The sequence below is a fragment of the Hyla sarda genome, chromosome 5 (assembly GCF_029499605.1).
Source record: "Hyla sarda isolate aHylSar1 chromosome 5, aHylSar1.hap1, whole genome shotgun sequence".
Taxonomy (NCBI): Eukaryota; Metazoa; Chordata; class Amphibia; order Anura; family Hylidae; genus Hyla; species Hyla sarda.
This window is the reverse complement of record NC_079193.1, coordinates 256,802,018-256,823,317: the sequence shown is the minus strand read 5'-3', so window position 1 is coordinate 256,823,317 and position 21,300 is coordinate 256,802,018. Positions and strand designations below refer to the sequence as shown.

The 21,300-nt window shown below is 42.0% G+C and overlaps 1 protein-coding gene across 1 annotated transcript in view; it reads right to left on the bottom strand.

Annotated features, from left to right (window-relative positions):
• PIEZO2 (piezo type mechanosensitive ion channel component 2) overlaps nt 1–21,300 on the bottom strand; it is a 398,577-nt gene that overhangs the window by 285,576 nt on the left and 91,701 nt on the right. The gene's annotated exons all lie outside the window — the stretch shown is intronic.

The following is a 21,300-nucleotide window of genomic DNA, read 5'->3' as shown; positions in this document are numbered from 1 at the left end:
TGGTCTTCAACCTGCGGACCTCCAGAGGTTTCGAAACTACAACTCCCAGCAAGCCCGGACAGCCGATGGCTGCCCGGGCTTGCTGGGAGTTGTGGTTTTGAAACCTCTGGAGGTCCGCAGGTTGAAGACCACTGCGGGTGGAGAGTTCACTCGAGTATAAGCCGAGGGGGGTGTTTTCAGCACGAAAAATCGTGCTGAAAAACTCGGCTTATACTCGAGTATATACGGTACCTGTCACCAAACTAAACTTTTAATATATTGTTCCTTATGTAATTACTTTGCTATTTACTTTCTGTTAAAATTCTCAATGTCTATATGTTTATAATGTAATTGAAAGAATGGCCACTAGGTGGCTCTGTTCTGTTCCCTGCGTAAGTCAACCAGTTAGTTTGGTCTCCTCCAGAATTTTTTTTTTTTTATTGTAGGAGGGGTGTTATGTGAGTAATTAGGGAATACAATCTGGGTTAGTTTTGAAAATACTCTTTAATGACTAAAATTACACACTAACAAAGCCTTAAATGGGCAAACTTTTGATATTTTGTAAAGCAGGCAAAACAAATAGGTTTTGCAATTGCTTTCATTTTAAAAATTTCAGTATTTCATACTGAAGAAGCCGGTCAAAAAACTGCCTCCTTGCCTCCTGGGATACATACCAGCCTGGCTGTGTCCACTCGTCATCACCTACATCATGGAGCCACTTCATGATTGACAGGTCTGCAGATCTAAAGCTGCTGTGATTGGCTCCCTCACTGTCTGTGTTCACTTCAAAGTCTCCTGGTGTGAGGAGAAGGGGGGGAGAGGGGGGGAGTACACTGCTGCCTGTGAGTAGATGATGAATGAAGCTGGTGACTGAAGATGGGGACTGAATGGAGGATTTTTTTTTTGTTTAAGAAGTAAGTGTCCCTGCATGTATATATGTGTGTGTAGATATATATGTTTGTATGTAAATCTGTGTTGTCTCGGTAATGTGAATGTGTATAAATAAATGAAGTCAATGTGTGTGTGTATCTAATACAGGGGGACTACAATCATATGCCTCCAACTGTTGCAAAACTACAACTCCCAGCATGCCTGCACAGCCAAATTATGTGTGAGCATGCTGGGAGTTGTAGTTTTGTAACAGTAGGGGGAACAAAACCTGCTGCAACACTGCTGTAAATCTGAGTTTTACCAATCATATGCCTCCAGCTGTTGTAAAACTACAACACAAAGGATGTGTGGGCATGCTGGGAGCTGTAGTTTTGCAAACGCTGTAAGCCCACAGTGTGTGTATAGCATAAAACCAGAAAGGAAAGGGTTACAGATGCTCACTTCTGAGACCAGTGACTGAGGAGAGTGAGGGAAGGTGAGGAGGAAGAGTGGTTATCACCTGAGAAGTAAGGGACCCGCCCCCCTGCTTCTGGTCAACAACATTAAGGTAATTCAGAAATAAAGCTAATTCTGAGAGAAATGTAGGTCATAGGCACATAAAGTACATGTATATGATCAAGATGAGATACTGAGCAACATATAACAGTTTAGTCTTTTTTTGGGTGATCTGACAGGTACGCTTTAAAGGAGAAACATCATGCAGGACAACTTATCTCCTATCCAAAGGACCTGGGACCCCGTGATCTCCTGCACGGCACCCCGGCAGTCCCCAGGAAAGGAGTGCGTTGAACCCCACATGAAGCAACGTTTCCTTTATGAATCTCTATGGGAGAGCTAGAGATAACCCAATGCTGTATCTCCGCTTCTCCCATAGAGATACATGGATGGGGCATATTTGTTGTCGCTTCGAGTTGGAGTCTACACGCCCCATTTTTGAAGAGAGCCGGGGTGCCGTGCAGGAGATTGCAGGGCGATTAGACACTTATCCCCTATCCTGCATGATAGTTCTCCTTCAAAACACATTTAATCATGTATAGGGCACTAAGCTATTGGTGTAGTGTGCCAGGGAATGTATGCACAGAAACATTCCCATGTTGAATTCTGTCCACAGGGGCACTCCCCCACCCATTCCCACATTACTCCACTGCACAACGCTAACCATCAGAAAATAACATTCCTAGATCCTCTCCAAATTTAGGAATTGTTTTGATTGGTGAGGAGTCTCTTGTCCTCTGATACTCAAAAAAAGGTGTTGCAAAACCTGTTCTCATCTTATGACCACAGACACAGTATAGATCTGCAATACACAGCATAACTAGAACATTTCTGGCATATTCACATGTTCTACATGAATTTTTGTTCACAAAATGTCCTGTTGGGGGTCTTTATTTTGCAGAAACAGGACACAAGGATAAGGACCTATCATCATACAAAGATTTAAAAAAAAGACATATATACGTGAAGCTAAACATTTTTGTAGCCCAGGACACAACACTAAACATAATATATCTGTCAAACACTTAAGAAATCTGCTCCAGAGATATTGGGGCCATCAGGTCTGTAAACCAATATCAGTTAAGAGACAACCTTCACATTGCTTACCTGCAAACTAGTGAAAAGAGTACTCCGCCCCTAGACATCTTATCCCCTATCCAAAGGATAGGGGATAAGATGTCTGATCACGGGGGTCCCGCTTCTGGGGACCCTCAAGATCTCAGCTGTGGCACCCCAGACATCCGGTGCACTTTGCTCTGTGACAGATGACTGGCAATCCGAGGCGGAGGCTCGTGACATCATGGCCATGCCCCCTCAATGCAAATTTATGGGCCGTCATGCCCACTTTCATAGACTTGCATTGAGGTGGTGTGGCCGTGACTTCACGAGCGGAGCGCTACCGTGATGTCATGAGCCTCCGGAGCTGCACCTGGCGTTCTAAACAAAAAACGTCAGGCACAACAGGGAGATCCCCAGTGACAAGACCCCCGTTATTACGCATCTTATTCCCTATCCTTTGGATAGGGGATAAGATGTCTAGGGGCAGAGTGCCCCTTTAAGAATGGCACATGTTGTTTCTGTGTGTGGAGGTGCTAGATATTTTGTTATACCATGGCTGATAAAGAGATCTGGTAAGTCCTTGTGGATGTAGTTTACCATCATCTTTTCATTTCTGTTTACCATTAAAAAGTGTCATAACTGGAAGACCATGGTTTTTCTAAAGAACAATAAGCTATTTGGCAGAAAGCATGCCAGCTCCAGAAACATTTTTGTTCACGTTATTACCTTTTTTGCTATCATTGGATCATTGGCTAGGACATCAGTAACTCATTTCTCATTTGTGACCCAAGATGTTCTTATATTTATTATATTACATGAAATTAGCAGGATCATAAAAGGAAAGTAACATGAATTATTTCACATTTCTATACTGTACCTGCAGGCAAAGCAAAAGACCACATTCCAGCCCTGCCTAAAAAATAAATATTCTCTACAGGGACAGAAAAACTTTACAATATCAGCAATGTTACAATGTATTTCTGGGTAAAAAAAAATACTTTTTTCAGTACTATTAAACATTTATGACTATCAACTGTGTGCAATCCCTGTTTATGTAATCTCTTGCTATGTAAACACAGTTTCTGACACAAAAGAAAAGAGGCTACCTACTGCCAGGCTAATATATTGGTCAAGAGTCACATACAGGGCAGGATTATCATTGGAGCTCATGGAGCTCTTCCTCCAGGCCCTGTGCACCCAGTGAAACAAAGGGGGCCCTGACATGGCTGGTATTAGGAGGGGGGGGGGCAAACAGGGCCCTGTGCAGCTGCTTCATGGTCAGAGGCCGGAGAAGTGTACTGGCATACGGTGTCCATTTTAGGACATCGTCAGACGTAATTCCGTCCTCTGTTAGGTGAAACAGCGTCCCGCCTCCTCCCTCGGACCAATTGCCGTCAGCCGCAACTCCATCCTCCATCATGTGAAACGGCGTCCCGACTCCTCCCTTACACCAATCGCTGTCAGTTGTCAGCCCCAACTTCGTCCTCTGTCATGTGAAACTGCGTCCCGCCTCCTCCCTCACACCAATCGCCGTCCTCCTTCAGCCACTCCATCCTCCGTCATCCGAAACTCCATTGTCCAAAACGTTGTCATGCCTCAGACGATTTTCCCTCAGACGCAATTTCCTGCCGCATAGCAGAGCCGATGCTGCACAGCATTGTATAGCAGAGTCGAAACGGTGAAACTTGCACGTGAGTCTGTATAGCAGAGCCGAATAAAATAGAAAGAAAAACAAGGTGCGCTCCTAATGTAGGCGTTTTAACAGAGCTTCAATGTACGCAGAAAAAATTGGGAGCTTACCAGATAGTGTTGTGCTAGCAGCACCACACCTCAGCAGGCGTGTAGACTCGCAATGGTCATGGAGGTCAGCAGCCATGGGTCCTGTCCAGATGCCTTTCGGTCAGCTGGATATTTATGCCGAGATGTGGATAAAATCCAAAAAGAAGGATATCCCAGACGGCGCTTCTCCTCCCAAAAAAGATGCAATGCAGCAATCCACAGAAAATATGGGTTTTTTGGAACATGTTTCGAGCCCGTGCTGGGCTTTTCGTCAGGCATAATGAATGATGATGATGCCTGACGAAAAGCCCAGCATGGGCTCGAGTTTCAGAGTTTTGGATGAGAGACTTTAGAATTACAAAGGAGGGGGTTGCGGCTGATGCCTTACGGAGATTGGCCCGAGGGAGGAGGCGGGGCGCCATTTCACCTGATGGAGGACGGAGTTACGCCTGACGACTGACGATGTCCTAAAATGGACACCGTATTGGTAGCTGCCTGCAGTGTCTAGGACTGAGCCTTGCTGCAGAAATTCAATTGCACAAGCAGCCACTGCAATCGCACAAGCAGCCAAATTTTTTTTGCTAGGGGCTCCTACAACAACAGTCCTCTTGCTGTGGTTGTGGTGTTAGGTTACACAGCTCAGCAGTCGGAACAAAGAGGACAGGGGGAGCTGCATTAGGGAACTCACTGTCCTGTTACTGTTAAGCCCATGTATTAAGTATGGACCACCTACAACAATGGTGGGTTCCTTCCTCTAGTGCAGGGGTCTCAAACTGGTGTCCCTGGGAGTTGAAGTTTTGCATTATCTGGAGGGCCACCAGTTTGAGACCCTTGCTCGAGTGAGATACACTGGCTGCTGCTGCCGGCTAGTCCAGTGTTTCTTTGAAGGATTCATACCAGGCCATTAAAGTTCACACTATATTCAGTATGTAGGGGAAAGTAACTTTTTATGTGAGTTATATGGAGTTATTCATTTAGTTATGGTACTGTGAGAGTCTGGTGAGGCAGAAACAGTATTTAAAGGGGTTATCCACCATAAAGTGATTTTAGTACGTACCAGGCAGACAGTAATGGACATGCTTAGGAAGGATCTGCGTTTGTCTTGGGGATAAATGGCCATGGTGTGAGACTACCATAATTCTGTGGCTAGCTGTTTGTGAAGTGGTATTTCCTGTTTGACTTTTCTTTTTTTGACTACAAATCCCACAATTCCATCTTCCTCCCTCCCACACATCAGCCACCCCACCCATTGAAACATAAATGAGCTGCATCCATTGAAATCAGTGTGGCTTTCAATCAGGGTGCCTACAGCTCTTGCAGATTGATCTCTCTCCCACCAAGCGATCGCTCCACCCATTGAAGCAGACAGGCTCCCTGTCATCAGCTGACTAGTGAGCCAGGTCTCGGACGCATTGCAAGCTGGGAAAAATCTGAGACAACAGTCAGAAGAATTGTGAGAAAACCGTCACACACAGGTACAGACACTATATTATGAACTACACTAACTTCACAGCCCCTGTAGCATAGTCAAATAAAAAACATTCCTGGAATACCCCTTTAAGTCTGTAAATAACAAAAAATACATGTTCATCCCCCCTTATGAGCTGTTATATTACATTATACTATAGAGACTTGTGTGCCCTCATATAACTACATCAGTGTTTCCCAACCAGGGTTCCTCCAGCTGTTGCAAAACTACAAATCCCAGCACGCCCGGCACGCTTGAAGTTGTAGTTTTACAACAGCTGGAGTCACCCCTGGTTGGAAAACACTGAACTACAGAGAAACCTGCTCAGTCTACCTGCATTTACATCAATGGGGGAATCACAGTGAAACTGCAGCACACTCCTCAGCTGAATTGTGGAAAATAGTAGATTTATAGTAAATTCTGTTGCCCTGCTGAATAATCTACTGCACCCAGCAAGTAGGCAAAAGCAAATGTATTTCTATGTAGTGTGTAGATTTAGTGATGGGTCTTACCTGCCATATTTTGCTGTGTATTTTGTGGCATATTTTCTGCAGCTGATTTTGCTTCCCATTGACTTCAATGGGTAAGAAAATACGCAGCAAAATACGGCTTGTGTGACCCTACCCTTAATGTGTCACATGTATTTGTGTATAGTGTGCATGCACTGCATACTGCATCCAGTGGCGACGTGCCGTTATCGTGCTGAAGCGATTCGTCAGGCCAGGTGGCCTGACGAATCGCTTCGGCGCGATAACGGCCCGTCGCCATCTGATACCCCCGCGTCTCACCATCTGCCTCCCTGCACTGTATCCCGCTTTTGTTTTGCCGAACGAATAAAGAAGTTTGTACAGCAATCTGGGTGAGTGCTCCGTGCTTTGGATCTATCTTTTTACACTTTAACCCCATCAGAGATATATTTGATTAAATCTATATGTACAGAGGAAATACTGGTATGGCACTGCACACAAACTTTATGGCTTCACGCCAGAGAAGCCATACAGACTTAATGCACTGCTGTACAGGCTCTGTGCCAGTGAGCATAATCCCTAAGTGTCAATCTTCCGTACAGGTGCTAGATATACATTTCTTTGTGCAACACTACTCAAATTTCAGGTAAGTACTGGTTAGATTGGACTTTTGATAAGCTGATATGCAACCTAAAATGCTTTTAGCAATTGAACACAGAATACAAATTAAAAATATTAAAAATGTTGTGGATTAAAAAATAGATAATTTGAAATACAGATAATTAGTTAAAGAATTAAAGGGGCATTCCAGGAAAAAACTTATATATATATATATATATATATATATATATATATATATATATATATCAACTGGCTCCAGAAAGTTAAACAGATTTGTAAATTACTTCTATTAAAACATCTTAATCCTTTCAATAATTATCAGCTGCTGAAGTTGAGTTGTTGTTTTCTGTCTGGCATCTCTGCTGACACCTCTGTCTGTCTCGGGAACTGCACAGAGTAGAATATTTTTGCTATGGGGATTTGCTTCTAAACTGGGCGGTTCCCGACACAGGTGTCATCAGAGAGCACTTATAAAAGAAGGACTCCACTTCAGCAGCTCATAAGTACTGAAAGGATGAAGATTATTTAATAGAAGAAATTTACAAATTTGTTTAACTTTCTGGAGCCATTTGATATATATATAAAAAAGTTTTTTCCTGGATAACCCCTTTAACAGCACGACTGTCCCAGGTTGTTCTTACTGAAGGTACTGAAGGTATACCAAAGGCTACTTCATCCCATAAACCTCAAACTGGGAATTCCCAGTTAACGCACAGAAGCATTAGGTCACCAGTGGTCAGAAATGGGTCATTAGTGAAAAGAGCCAAGAACCACAGTATCACCACATTCACACAGCAGTTTTTTGTTCAGTATTCTGAACCTATATTTTTAAGCCAAAACTAGCAGTGGGTCTAAAATATGTAAGAGGTATAAATCTTTTATTTTAACATAGGATCGACTTCTGGTTTTGGCTTACAAACACTTATGTACAATACTGGTCTAAATATTGTTGTGGGAAAGTGTTGTAAACCCTTGTGAAAAGCTAAAGATAATTCATCCTTTTAGACAAGCATACTTATGCCTGATACGAGTGCTCATCTGGTAGACAGGTTAAAGATTAAAGATCATTTATATGGTCCTTCATTTGCATTATTGTTGACTGCACATCCTGTTTCCAGGCTGACCAACAATGATTTTTGGGCTTAAAGGGGTACTCTGCCCCCAGACATCTTATCCCCTATCCAAAGGATAGGGGATAAGATGTCTGATCGTGGGGGTCCCTGCTGCTGGGGATCCCCGTAATCTCAGCTGCAGCACCCCAGACATCCGGTGCACGGAGCGAACTTCACTCCGTGCCGGATGACTGGTGATGCGGGGCAGAGGCTCATGACGTCACGGTCACGCCTAGCTTGTGACGTCGTGCCCATGCCCCCTCAATGCAAGTCTATGAGAGGGGGCATGACGGCCGTCATGCCCCCTCCCATAGACTTGCATTGAGGGGGTGAGGCCGTGACGTCACAAGCAGGGCACGGCCATGATGGCGAGAGCCTCTGACATGCCGGGTACAGCAGGGAGATCGTGGAGAAGTGGGACCCCCGTGATCGGACATCTTATCCCCTATCCAAATGTCTAGGGGTGAAGTACCCCTTTAATGATCCCAGTGACCCGCTGATGAAGAAGTAATTGCTCGTCCATTGGCTGGTCGTTGGGTCTTTTACAATGGGTCTAAACCTTTTCAGTTGAAAATAGTGGATCCAACACTTGTGGAATCTTCTTACAACTATCAAAACTTTAATTTGTCCATTAAAAGGACAAAAACATCTATATGTTGCGAGCCCCACCTCCATCAGAAAAGTCCCTTTACAGTAGGTCTCTTTAGCATGTCAGACTACCAGACGTTTACTGCATACAATCTGAGAGAAGTGATCTGATCAATGCACTATTCCAGCTTTTCCAGCCTAGCACGTTGACATGTCTGAATTACACTTAAGCACTTAATAATATCTTGTCTATGTGATTGTTTTAAGTAAATTTGGCAAACACACAGGAAAGGCCTCAGATCGGAGTGTGATAGAGCATTTAAGAGGAGATTTAGCACAGTGAACATTCCACTTACAGGCTGCTACAAGTCTGACAATGTCCAGTTATTAAAAACATGTAAAGAAATTTTATGTCTATCACAAATGACTAAATGTTAAGCTTCACTTTACACCTTCATAATAAGAAGCTATATTTGCTTTTACACAATAAATACTTTGTTCCTATTATGTCAAGATAACCCAGAAACACACGCTAAAGCGTGATACGGGTAAAAGTTTTGCACGGAAAGCTGTGTATTTATAAGCAACATAGAAAGTGATCGGATGGGAAATCTTATATATGGCTGGTGTTCTGAGGCTTGTTTTTTATATTTCTCCCACTACCATTTAGCACACTGAGTCTGCCATCATAACCAGTGGCTTATTGCACTATACTATACAAACATGGATATCTGTTCCCCCATGAACTGGGGCTGGTTGTACTAGTAATGTTAATTGTAAAGAAATGTAACTGGCAGAAAGAGACTTAATGTCATATGTCACCAGTTTTTACAATGTCATCAATATAAATTTAGAATATATTACCTTGTGAACCTTAGTGTCTCTTTGTATCATCAGTAGTCAATATTTTAACATGTGTGTGTCTAAAATAAATAGTGAACTTACGTTGTATACCCTTTTTGGACTAGGGACTGATGCAAACAGTGAAATTCTCTGTATGGTGCTATATATAAGCACAGTATATATATTCATCATGGGAGTCCATGTATGCCGGATGAATTGTAGCTATATGTCAGAAGGAAATAATTGTCACATACAGCAGAATATCTTCCTCAAATGGTTCTATAGTGATTTCTCCAAAACCAAGCAAGTGTAGATTGACAAGCTGAGCAGAAACAAAAGGGTACGGCACCCAGTCAAGTGCTTTTGCTCCCTCATTTTAGGGATTAGTTGAGGACTCAGCTCTTAGACCCCCTGCAATCCAAATGTATGACATGTCAGACGTTTATTAAAGGGGTTATCCAGGAATAGAAAAACTGAGCAATTTCCTTACAAAAAACGCTCCCTGTCTGTCTCCAGATTGGGTGTGGCTCTGCAGCTCAGTTCTATTGAAGTGAATGGAGCCAAGTTGTAATGCCATACCCAAAGTGGAGACAAACGTGGAGCTGTTTTTGAAAGAGATTAGCTCAGTTTTTCTATTCCTGGATAACCCCTTTAATGGTGTGATATTTTAAGTGCCTTTAGTGTTGTTTTTTCTTTCAATTTGCAACACTTCAAGCAAGCATTTTTCTGATGTTCTCCTATAGAGGAGCCTATGGGGAAAATGCCCAAAAAATCCATACCAAGATCATGCTTTGTTAAAAAAAAAAAAAAAAACTAAAACTGCAAAACCAACCTTCAAGATGCAATGCAAATAAATACACACCAAAAATCAACAAACAAAATCTACAAAACAAACTGCTATTAAAGACATTATTAAAAGAAAATGTAACAAAAAATTGTTACTTATTCTGTAAAATGATCTACTATAAACAAAGAAATAAGCACAATTAGAACAATATTAAAAGGGTTATCCAGGAAAAAATGTTTTTATATACATATCAACTAGCTCCAGAAAGTTAAACAGATTTGTAAATTACTTCAGATAAAAAATCTTAATCCTTTCAGTACTTATGAGCTGCTGATGTTGAGTTGTTCTTTTCTGTCTAAGTGCTCTCTGATGACACCTGTCTCGGGAACTGTCCAGAGTAGAAGCAAATTCCCATAGCAAACCTATTCTGCTCTGTGCAGTTCCCGAGACAAGCAGAGATGTCAGCTGAGAGCACTGTTTCCAGACAGATAAGAACAGCTCAACTTCAGTAGCTAATAATTATTGGAAGGATTAAGATTTTTTAATAGAAGTAATTTACAAATCTTTTTAACTTTCTGGAGCCAGTTGATCTAAAAAATGTAAAAAAAAATTCCTGGAATACCCCTTTAAGCCACAACTGTGTTCAATAAGGAAAACCGGAGGAAGGTATTAAAGGGGTACTCCCGTGGAAAACTTTTTTTCAAATCAACTGGTGCCAGAAAGTTAAACAGATTTGTAAATCACTTCTATTAAAAATCTTAATCCTTCCAGTACTTTTTAGGGGCTGTATACTAAACAGAAATCCAAAAAAGAAATGCATTTCCTCTGATGTCATGACCACAGTGCTCTCTGCTGACTTAAGCTGTGCATTTTAGGAACTGTCCAGAGCAGGAGAAAATCCCCATAGCAAAAATATGCTGCTCTGGACAGTTCCTAAAATGGACAGCAGAGGTCAGCAGAGAGCACTGTGGTCACAACATCAGAGGAAATGCATTTCATTTTTGCATTTCTCTTTAGTATACAGCCCCTAAAAAGTACTGGAAGGATTAAGATTTTTTAGTAGATCAGAGATCAAGTCCCCTTTTTCGGATTCCGAAGACACTATGAAAAGAAAAGGCCAAAAACATCTGTAAAGGACTCTACTATAAACAAAGACATGACCAGGGCTGTGTAATGCTGTGTTAAGCTGGGAAGAAGTAAATCTTCCACAGGGTCTGAACTCCCAGAGTACTGTTACACATCTGCTATACATTGTAAAACAACACAAATAAAACTTGGTAACACATAACAAAGGAATGCATTGAGCGCCGTTCTGTGCTGCGCAGATTGAAAGCACGCCACACAAACATACACATGCCTTTAGAAATGCTCCACATATTTCTATGTCTCTGTGCATGCAGCATATAGGATAACATGACCTGGAGTGTCCCAGTGTGAAGGTAAACACATGGAACCTCTAAGGGGGTATACACTACAGTGCTTCTAGAATCACTTCAAGTAATCTCATTATTACTGCCGATACAGTTTTAGGAATATACCGAGAAGTATATTAAACTCGAATAAAAAGCTTAGTTAGTTAATACAGCAAGTAATGGACATTATCGGCACCCTTCATTTGCTTACATCAGTGTTTCGCAACCAGTGTGCCTCCAGCTGCAGCAAAACTACAACTCCCAGCATGCCCGGACAGCCGTTGGCTGTCCGGACATGCTGGAAGTTGTAGTTTTGCAACATCCGGAGGCACACTTGTAGGGAAACACTGGGTTACATTACACCGTAATGCGAAATGTTTTGTTACCTTCTTGTTTTTTAGAACCTTTCATTAAACTAAAATTGGGATACGGCTCAGTTCACACCTTATAAGGATGGATAACGCGCTCAATCAGCACCTGCGATCTGCCCAGGTGGTGCCAACCTGACATAGCGTACATGGCACAATAGCGATTTGAAGAATAAAGGTGGCACTCACCACATAGCTTTAATCCTTATATTCGGTGCACAAAGACGGACATAGGAAAGACATGGGAGATGGCACAAGAAGCGGGGGCGCACTTCCTCTTGCCGTCAGTGCAAAAGCGCAAAAAACAGCTGTTCCGAATGCCCCCTCTCACTATATCAGTGCTTCTCAACCAGGATACCTCCAGCTGTTGCAAAACTACGACTCCCAGAATGCCTAGGCAGCCGTTGGCTAGAGGCACCCTGGTTGGGCAACGCTGAACTAAATTATCCACCATCCTTTCGTCACACACCTCAGACAAACCTCCCTCAGCTCTCAGACAAACCTCCGCCGTGCCTCAGACAAACCTCAGTCATACTTCAGACAAACCTCCGTCACACCTCAAACAAACCTCCCTCAGCTCTCAGCCAAACCTCTGTCATGCCTTAGACGTCAGCCGGACAGCTGTTAAAGTTTTCCAGCCTCCCTACTCTAACTGCGGTGCGGAGGAAAGCAGAGCATGCACTCTGAGTGGTACGGACAACTGCGCATATGCAGGGCTATGCTCCAAACGCTGCCTACTTTAGCCATATGCTGTCAGCGAAGTGATGCGCATGCGCTCTCAGTTTTCTATGAATCGCGGAAAAATTTATATCAACGGCTGTTCGGCTGATGTCTGAGGCATGACGGAGGTTTGGCTTAGAGCTGAGGGAGGTTTATCTGAGGTGTGACAGGGGATTGTCTGATGGCTGAGGGAGGTTTGTCTGAGGTGTGACGGAGGTATGTCTGAGGTGTGACGAAGGTTTGTCTGAGGTGTGACGGAGGTTTGTCTGATGGCTAAGGGAGGTTTGTCTGAGGTGTGACGGAGGTTTGTCTGAGGTGTGACGGAGGTTTGTCTGATGGCTAAGGGAGGTTTGTCTGAGGTGTGACGGAGGTATGTCTGAGGTGTGACGGAAGTTTGTCTGATGGCTGAGGGAGGTTTGTCTGAGGTGTGACGGAGGTTTGTCTGATGGCTAAGGGAGGTTTGTCTGAGGTGTGACGGAGGTATGTCTGAGGTGTGACGGAGGTTTGTCTGATGGCTGAGGGAGGTTTGTCTGAGGTGTGACGGAGGTTTGTCTGATGGCTGAGGGAGGTTTGTCTGAGGTGTGACGGAGGTTTGTCTGAGGTGTGACGGAGGTTTGTCTGATGGCTAAGGGAGGTTTATCTGAGGTGTGATGGAGGTTTGTCTGACGCCTGATGATGTCCTGATATGGACACTGTACATATGTACTAGATGGGAGATTTGTCAAACCTTGTGCAATGGAGCAGTTGCCCAAAGCAACGAATCAGATTTCAGCTTTCATTTCCAAAAGGCCTTTTTAAAAATGAAAGAAGCAACCTGATTGGTTGCTATGTGCAACTGCCCCACTGTCCCTTTGCACAAGGTTTGATAACTCTCCCACAAGAGGGGGAGATTCTTCAAAACCTGTGCAGAGGAAAAGAAAATGAGTTGTTCATAGCAACCAATCAGATAGCGGCTTTCATTTTTAAAAAGGCCTCTGAAAAATAAAAGAAGTGACCTGATTGGTTGCTGTGGGCAATTGGTCAGCTTTTCCTCTGCACAGGTTGTGATAAATCTCCCCCCTATATTTTCATAAAGAAGTCCTGTAGAACTACGTATAGTACCAGCCTCTGCTCTTTAACTCTTAGGCTATATTCACACGCTGGAATGTCTGTATGGAGAATCTCCGTGCGGACATTCTGGACACTGCAGAGCGCCAGCATAATGGCCCTCATTTACTATTGCAAACCCGACATGTTTTGTTGGGTTGCGCGCCAGTTTCGGGCGCATTGCGCCTGAAATTCTGTCTGTGCCAGAATATGCGCCTGAAATTCTGTCTGCGCCTGAATGTGCACCTGAAATTGCGCCTGAATTGAAAAAACCCCAACTAAGTCTCCATTTTGTTAAGAAAACCCGAAAAAGGGGCATAGCAATTGGGGAAGGGGCGTGGTCACATAAAAGGGGTGTGTTCCTGACATTTTCACAAAATCCCAACATATTTACTAAAGTTTCCACAGAAAATGTGGTGGATTTGAGCTGAGGAAAACCCTACAGGTCAGAGCATGTGTAAAAAAAAGCAAAGTGTAGGGAAATTGGAAACTGTAGGGAAACCTTAGTAAATACAGTGGAAAATAAATTGTAGGGAATTAAAACCCACAAAGAAACCTACACAACACTCTTAGTAAATAAGGGCCAATATGTCGGTGCTAGGACCGCACAGGGATGCGTCGTCTCATAGAAGGCTATGCATTCCATGCGGACTCTGCACAAAGAATGAACGTGTTCATTCTTTGTGAGAACACGGAAAATGGAATTCCCGTGCTGGAAACATATGGCACAGAAATTCCACTTCCACAGAGATTCCACCGTAATCCTATTGAATTCAAAGGGACTCTGCTGCAGCGGAAGCTTCGTGCCGGATTCAAATGCGGAATCCAGCACCGAAATTCTGAGGTGTGAACATGGCCTTACACCCTATGGCAGAAATAGGTTGAGCAGCAACAAAATGCTTTATAGGAGAAAACATTACTCAAGAATATTCTGATATCAAAGGGACTGGCCACCTGTTAGTGAGAGTTTACACCCCAAAACTGCAGTCCCTTTAACTTATGCATTTTACAGAGAAAAAATAAATTCATTGACGTATGGTAGATTTTCCATACGATGGATTAGACCTATTTCAGGCAGCAATTCATAGATGGGGGACAAGGAGATTTTCACAGTCCAGGTATGACCAATCTAACTGCCTGTAGAAAAAAATCAATAGGGAGTGCAATACTGTGGACAAAATAGAGAGAAGTAAAGGAGCAGGAGTATGCTCCAACTGATGTAAAGGAGCAGGAGTATGCTCCAACTGATGTAAAGGAGCAGGAGTATGCTCCAACTGATGTAAAGGAGCAGGAGTATGCTCCAACTGATGTAAAGGAGCAGGAGTATGCTCCAACTGATGTAAAGGAGCAGGAGTATGCTCCAACTGATGTAAAGGAGCAGGAGTATGCTCCAACTGATGTAAAGGAGCAGGAGTATGCTCCAACTGATGTAAAGGAGCAGGAGTATGCTCCAACTGATGTAAAGGAGCAGGAGTATGCTCCAACTGATGTAAAGGAGCAGGAGTATGCTCCAACTGATGTAAAGGAGCAGGAGTATGCTCCAACTGATGTAAAGGAGCAGGAGTATGCTCCAACTGATGTAAAGGAGCAGGAGTATGCTCCAACTGATGTAAAGGAGCAGGAGTATGCTCCAACTGATGTAAAGGAGCAGGAGTATGCTCCAACTGATGTAAAGGAGCAGGAGTATGCTCCAACTGATGTAAAGGAGCAGGAGTATGCTCCAACTGATGTAAAGGAGCAGGAGTATGCTCCAACTGATGTAAAGGAGCAGGGGTATGCTCCAACTGATGTAAAGGAGAAGGAGTATGCTCCAACTGATGTAAAGGAGCAGGGGTATGCTCCAACTGATGTAAAGGAGCAGGAGTATGCTCCAACTGATGTAAAGGAGCAGGAGTATGCTCCAACTGATGTAAAGGAGCAGGAGTATGCTCCAACTGATGTAAAGGAGCAGGAGTATGCTCCAACTGATGTAAAGGAGCAGGAGTATGCTCCAACTGATGTAAAGGAGCAGGAGTATGCTCCAACTGATGTAAAGGAGCAGGAGTATGCTCCAACTGATGTAAAGGAGAAGGAGTATGCTCCAACTGATGTAAAGGAGCAGGAGTATGCTCCAACTGATGTAAAGGAGCAGGAGTATGCTCCAACTGATGTAAAGGAGCAGGAGTATGCTCCAACTGATGTAAAGGAGCAGGAGTATGCTCCAACTGATGTAAAGGAGAAGGAGTATGCTCCAACTGATGTAAAGGAGCAGGAGTATGCTCCAACTGATGTAAAGGAGCAGGGGTATGCTCCAACTGATGTAAAGGAGAAGGAGTATGCTCCAACTGATGTAAAGGAGCAGGAGTATGCTCCAACTGATGTAAAGGAGAAGGAGTATGCTCCAACTGATGTAAAGGAGCAGGAGTATGCTCCAACTGATGTAAAGGAGCAGGGGTATGCTCCAACTGATGTAAAGGAGAAGGGGTATGCTCCAACTGATGTAAAGGAGAAGGGGTATGCTCCAACTCTGTTTACCATTTGGCTGTAAAGTGCGGCTGAAAGTCAGACATGGAATCATATATCTGCAAAATGTTCCTAGTAGAAGGGATTTAGATACACACAGTAACAAATGGTGTCAAATCACGACTTGGGCACAAATGATCTTTCTAAAAAGGGAAAAAAAAATGTATATTGAGCGTATTCTTTCTGACGTAGAGCGTAGACCTAAACAAGCCAACTGGGGAACCGAGACCTCATATGGAAAAACAGAAGAGTCTTTCATGATGTCATAGATAGTAAACGGGGGAGGTTCAAAGCTATTACTTCATTTGACTGCCTAAAAATCTAAACAGACTGGAAACACCGAAACAAGTAGCAGAATAGTTTGTTTATTTTCTGTACCAATTTACTCATTTAAAAGTAGTGTGCTTTAAACAAGGTCAGTATAACAATGACAATAGTTTAAGTAGAACATCCGGCATAAACAGTGCAAAAAAAAAGTGCTTCCAGATACCGTGCTAGAGCTGTCTATTCTACTCCGAAAAGGTCCAAAAAATGTCTGAAAAAATCTATGCTGGGTTAATTTCAATAGTCTACGGTATATACTTATAATGATGGAGTTGCACTGAAACATGCAAAATACCACGTTAAACTTTATAGAGCCACGGAGTTAAAGGGGTTATCCAGGAAAAAACTTATATATATATATATATATATATATATATATATATATTAACTGACTCCAGAAAGTTAAACAGATTTGTAAATTACTTCTATTAAAAAATCTTAATCCTTTCAGTACTTATGAGCTTCTGAAGTTAAGGTTGTTCTTTTCTGTCTAAGTCCTCTCTGATGACACCTGTCTCAGGAAATGCCCAGTTTAGAAGCAAATCTCCATAGCAAACCTCTTCTAAACTGGGCGTTTCCCGAGACAGGTGTCATCAGAGAGCACTTAGACAGAAAAGAACAACCTTAACTTCAGAAGCTCATAAGTACTGAAAGGATTAAGACTTTTTAATAGAAGTAATTTACAAATCTGTTTAACTTTCTGGAGCCAGTTGATATATAAAAAAAAAGTTTTTCCTGGATAACCCCTTTAAACCAGGAAATCTGAATACCTACAGCTGCCACCAGGGAGACCTCACCATATACAGTACAGTGATCCCTCAACTTACAATGGCCTCAACATACAATAGTTTCAACATACAATGGTCTTTTCTGGACCAATGTAACTTGAAACCAGACTCAACATACAATGCTATGGAATCTGCATAACGCGTTAATGGCTGGAAGAAACGACCAATCAAAATGGACATTTACTGGTAAAACCCCTGTAGTCCTAAAGTGCATGCACTGACTGGTGTCTGGTAGCGCCCCCTACAGTACAGGGAGGTATTACATGTTCTGTATTCTTTACCTGTGCCAGGGTTAGCTGCTCCTTTGGACACCAGGTGAGGGCGGCTCCATTTTACTTTTTTTTAGGTCATTGCGTGTACTGTACAGGACCCCAAAGAAGCTTCTGTCCTCTACATAGACCAGTTTCCGGGCATGCTGGGAGTTGTAGTTTTGCAACAGCTGGAGGCACCTGGTTGGGAAACACTGACATAGACAGTGATTTACAGCTCCCAGCAGATCTTTCTTACTTTTACGTGTAAGGATTTGCTTTATCTCTATTAGTTATCTACTTATTTTTGTTTAATCCTCACTTTTTCCTATTTTTGGATTACATTTTGGGGGCTTCAGAACCAATAGCATGTTTCCATAGAGTTATGTCTCAACATACGATGGTTTTAACATACAATGGTTGTCCTGGAACCAATTAATATTGTAACTTGAGGGACCACTGTACATATTTATACACCTTCCAGTAAAGTCACTTCAGACTATATAAATATATATGGAGCAGATGCCCCTAGTGGTGACAGCAGGCAATAATTTTATCACGTTAAGCACGTTATCTAGGAAATGCTTATGACGTCTATGATGTATACCTGCTACCAAGAAGCAATCAGTAAATACCTAATAAAAATTAAAAAGTTGTTGCCATAACATGATAACAAATATTATATTATGAAAAAATTGCTGTCATTTTTCATATTTTATATTGCTATCATATTACACAATCTAGTACTCTTACGTGATCTGCTTTATGTCATTCTTAAAAAAATGTAGAGAGCTTTACAACTCTTAAAAATAATCTACTTAGTGCTATGTACAGGTTACATATGAAGAGTAAAACTCCGCAGCTGGCTTAGATTCCAGAAAAAGCTGGAATGTTTTGTAAGAAACTCTTCTGCATTATGTTTTTATCTACTGCACCATGGTCCTTTAACCAGCTATTTCTAGTTTTCAATGAATATGGTTGTTTTGGAAAGTATGGAAACTTGATACAATACATTAAACCTTTTTGTAATGATCAAATATCAGCAAAACCAGGTAAGAGGTTACAGGGTGCACTGTTTTTTAGAAGAATTGTTAGGTTATAAAATCAATGACTGTCTTTCTTTAACTATGAGACACCAACAAACTATATCTTCTCAAGTCAAAAACTATTGTAAGAAATTACAGGCTTGCAATTGTATACAATGTAATTTGTTGTATTATTCTTTGCAAAATCAGAAAGAAAAACAGGGCTGATTTCTTCCAAAAACAGCACCACACCGGTCCTCAGGTAGTGTGTGGTATTACAGCTCAGTTTTATTGAAGTGAATGGAGTCTAGTTGTAAAACTATACACAACCAGAGGACAGGGATGATGTGGTTTTGAAAGAAATTAACTCTGCTTTCCCATTCCTGCATATCCCCTTAAGGCTAGGTTTCCACTTGTTTTTTTTCTGGCAATTTTTGGAAAACTACCACTGCAGTTTTTGAGCCAACGTCAAAAGTGGATCCATAAGGGAGGAGAAGTGTAAGTCCTTCCTTTATATGTCCTATTCCTTTTGAATACACTTCTGGCTTTGGTTCAAAAACTGCAGCGGCAGATCTCCAAAAACTGCCAGAAAAAAAAAACAAATGGAAACCTAGCCTTAGGGTGTATTCACATGTACAGTATCTATAATGCACAGGATTTGAAGCTGCAGATTTGATGCTGTGTTCAGTCATTTAGTCTACATTGAACTCTGCAGCATAAAATCTGCAGCTTTAAATCCTGTGCATCAAATATGTTGCAGGATACTGTATGTATGAATACACTCTTAATGACTATGGCTATTTCATATTCTGTGAAAATGAGCATTGGTAGGATATTATTTAGTTCTTTAACCCCTTAAGGACCAAGCGTTTTTCTGTTTTTGCACTTTCGTTTTTTCCTCGTTACCTTTTAAAAATCATAACTCTTTCAATTTTGCACCTAAAAATCCATATGATGGCTTATTTTTTGCACCACCAATTCTACTTTGTAATAACATCAGTCATTTTACCCAAAAATCTACGTCGAAATGGAAAAAAAATCATTGAAGAAAAAACACATTTTTGGAAATTTTGGGGGCTTCCGTTTCTACGCCGTAAATTTTTCGGTAAAAATGACACTTTATCTTTATTCTGTAGGTCCATACGATTAAATTGATACACTACTTATATAGGTTTGATTTTGTCCTACTTTTGGAAAAAATCATAACTACATGCACGAAAATGAATACATTTAAAATTGTCCTCTCCTGACCCCTATAACTTTTTTATTTTTCCGCCTATGGGGTGGTATGAGGGCTATTTTTTTGCGCTGTGATCTGAAGTTATCAGTATCATTTTTGTTTTGATCGGACTTTTTGATTGCTTTTTATTCCTTTTTTTATGGTATGAAAAGTGACCAAAAATACGCTATTTTGGAATTTGGATTTTTTTTTGCGCGTATGCCATTGACCGTGCAGTTTAATTTCCGATATATGTTTATAGTTTGGACATTTACGCATGTGGTGATACCATATATGTTTATTTTTATTATGTTTATATATTTTTTGTATGGAATTTGGGAATAGGGGGGTGATTTAACCTTTTAATAAGGAAGGGGTTAATGTGTGTGTTTTTAAAGTTTATTTAAACATTTTTTTTTACACTTTTAGTCCTCTTAGGGGACTTTTAGGAGGAATCATTTGATTCCTCATACAGATCAATGGGATTACATACAATCTCATTGATCTGTGTGCTCTGCGCTCGAATGATAAAGCCAGGCCCTGCCAGGCTTTATCATTTTGAGCACTGGAACGGCCGCAGCAGGAGAGGTAAGCCCTCAGGCTACCTCAGTAGTGGATCGCCTTCCCGCGATCCACCTCACTGGACCACCAGGGACTGGATACAGGCACCTTTAGACGCCGCTGTCAACTTTGACAGCGGCGATCTAAAGGGTTAATAGCCGCCCGTCGTGATCGCCACATGTCGGCTATTAACGCCGACCCCCAGCTCCAGCTGGGGGCCAGCCGGTATGACGCGGGCTCGAGTGGTGAGCCCGTGTCATACCCCGTTAACAGCCATTGGAAGAGTATAGACGTCCATGGTCGTTATCAGGTTAATCCTCTGAATACTTTATAGTTTGAATGCTTTGGGAAAGGGCATGACCAAGAACCACTGTCTTTTAGCTGTCTTTATAGGCAGTTTGTCACTTCATGGTTTTCAGAGCTTTTCTGAATTTTTAGAGCTTTTAAATTTATTGATGACATCCTTAATATAGATCATCAATATCAGGTCAGCTAGCAGGTCAGCCAACACTGGGATCACTGATCTGTTGTTTGCCTGAGCTGTGATGCCTGAATACAGTAAAAGCACATTGTGAGTTGCTGTGGTGAGTTACTGCAGCTAAGCATAGTTACTTTCTTCTTTACTTCTCTAGCCAATCAAAACACAACAAATCATACACTCCTTTTTGAAATGCCATAACATAGTGCTGATAAAAGTCTCATGAACAGACTTTCACTGCACTGAGCTGATGATTTACATAGTACACTACTTAAAAAGGGAAAAGGGGTTACTGTTGCGCTGTGAGCAAACAGAGAAGAAACAGAATAAGAGCAAGGAAAAGGTTGTCCTTAGCATTGAGAATGCTGGCTTTGTGCTGGGGAATGTTTTATAGTAAACTACTATTGATGGCATGGGGAGAGAAGGAATTAACTGGATTTCCATGGAGCTATGAGTGAAAGGAAATAAACAGAAGCAGCA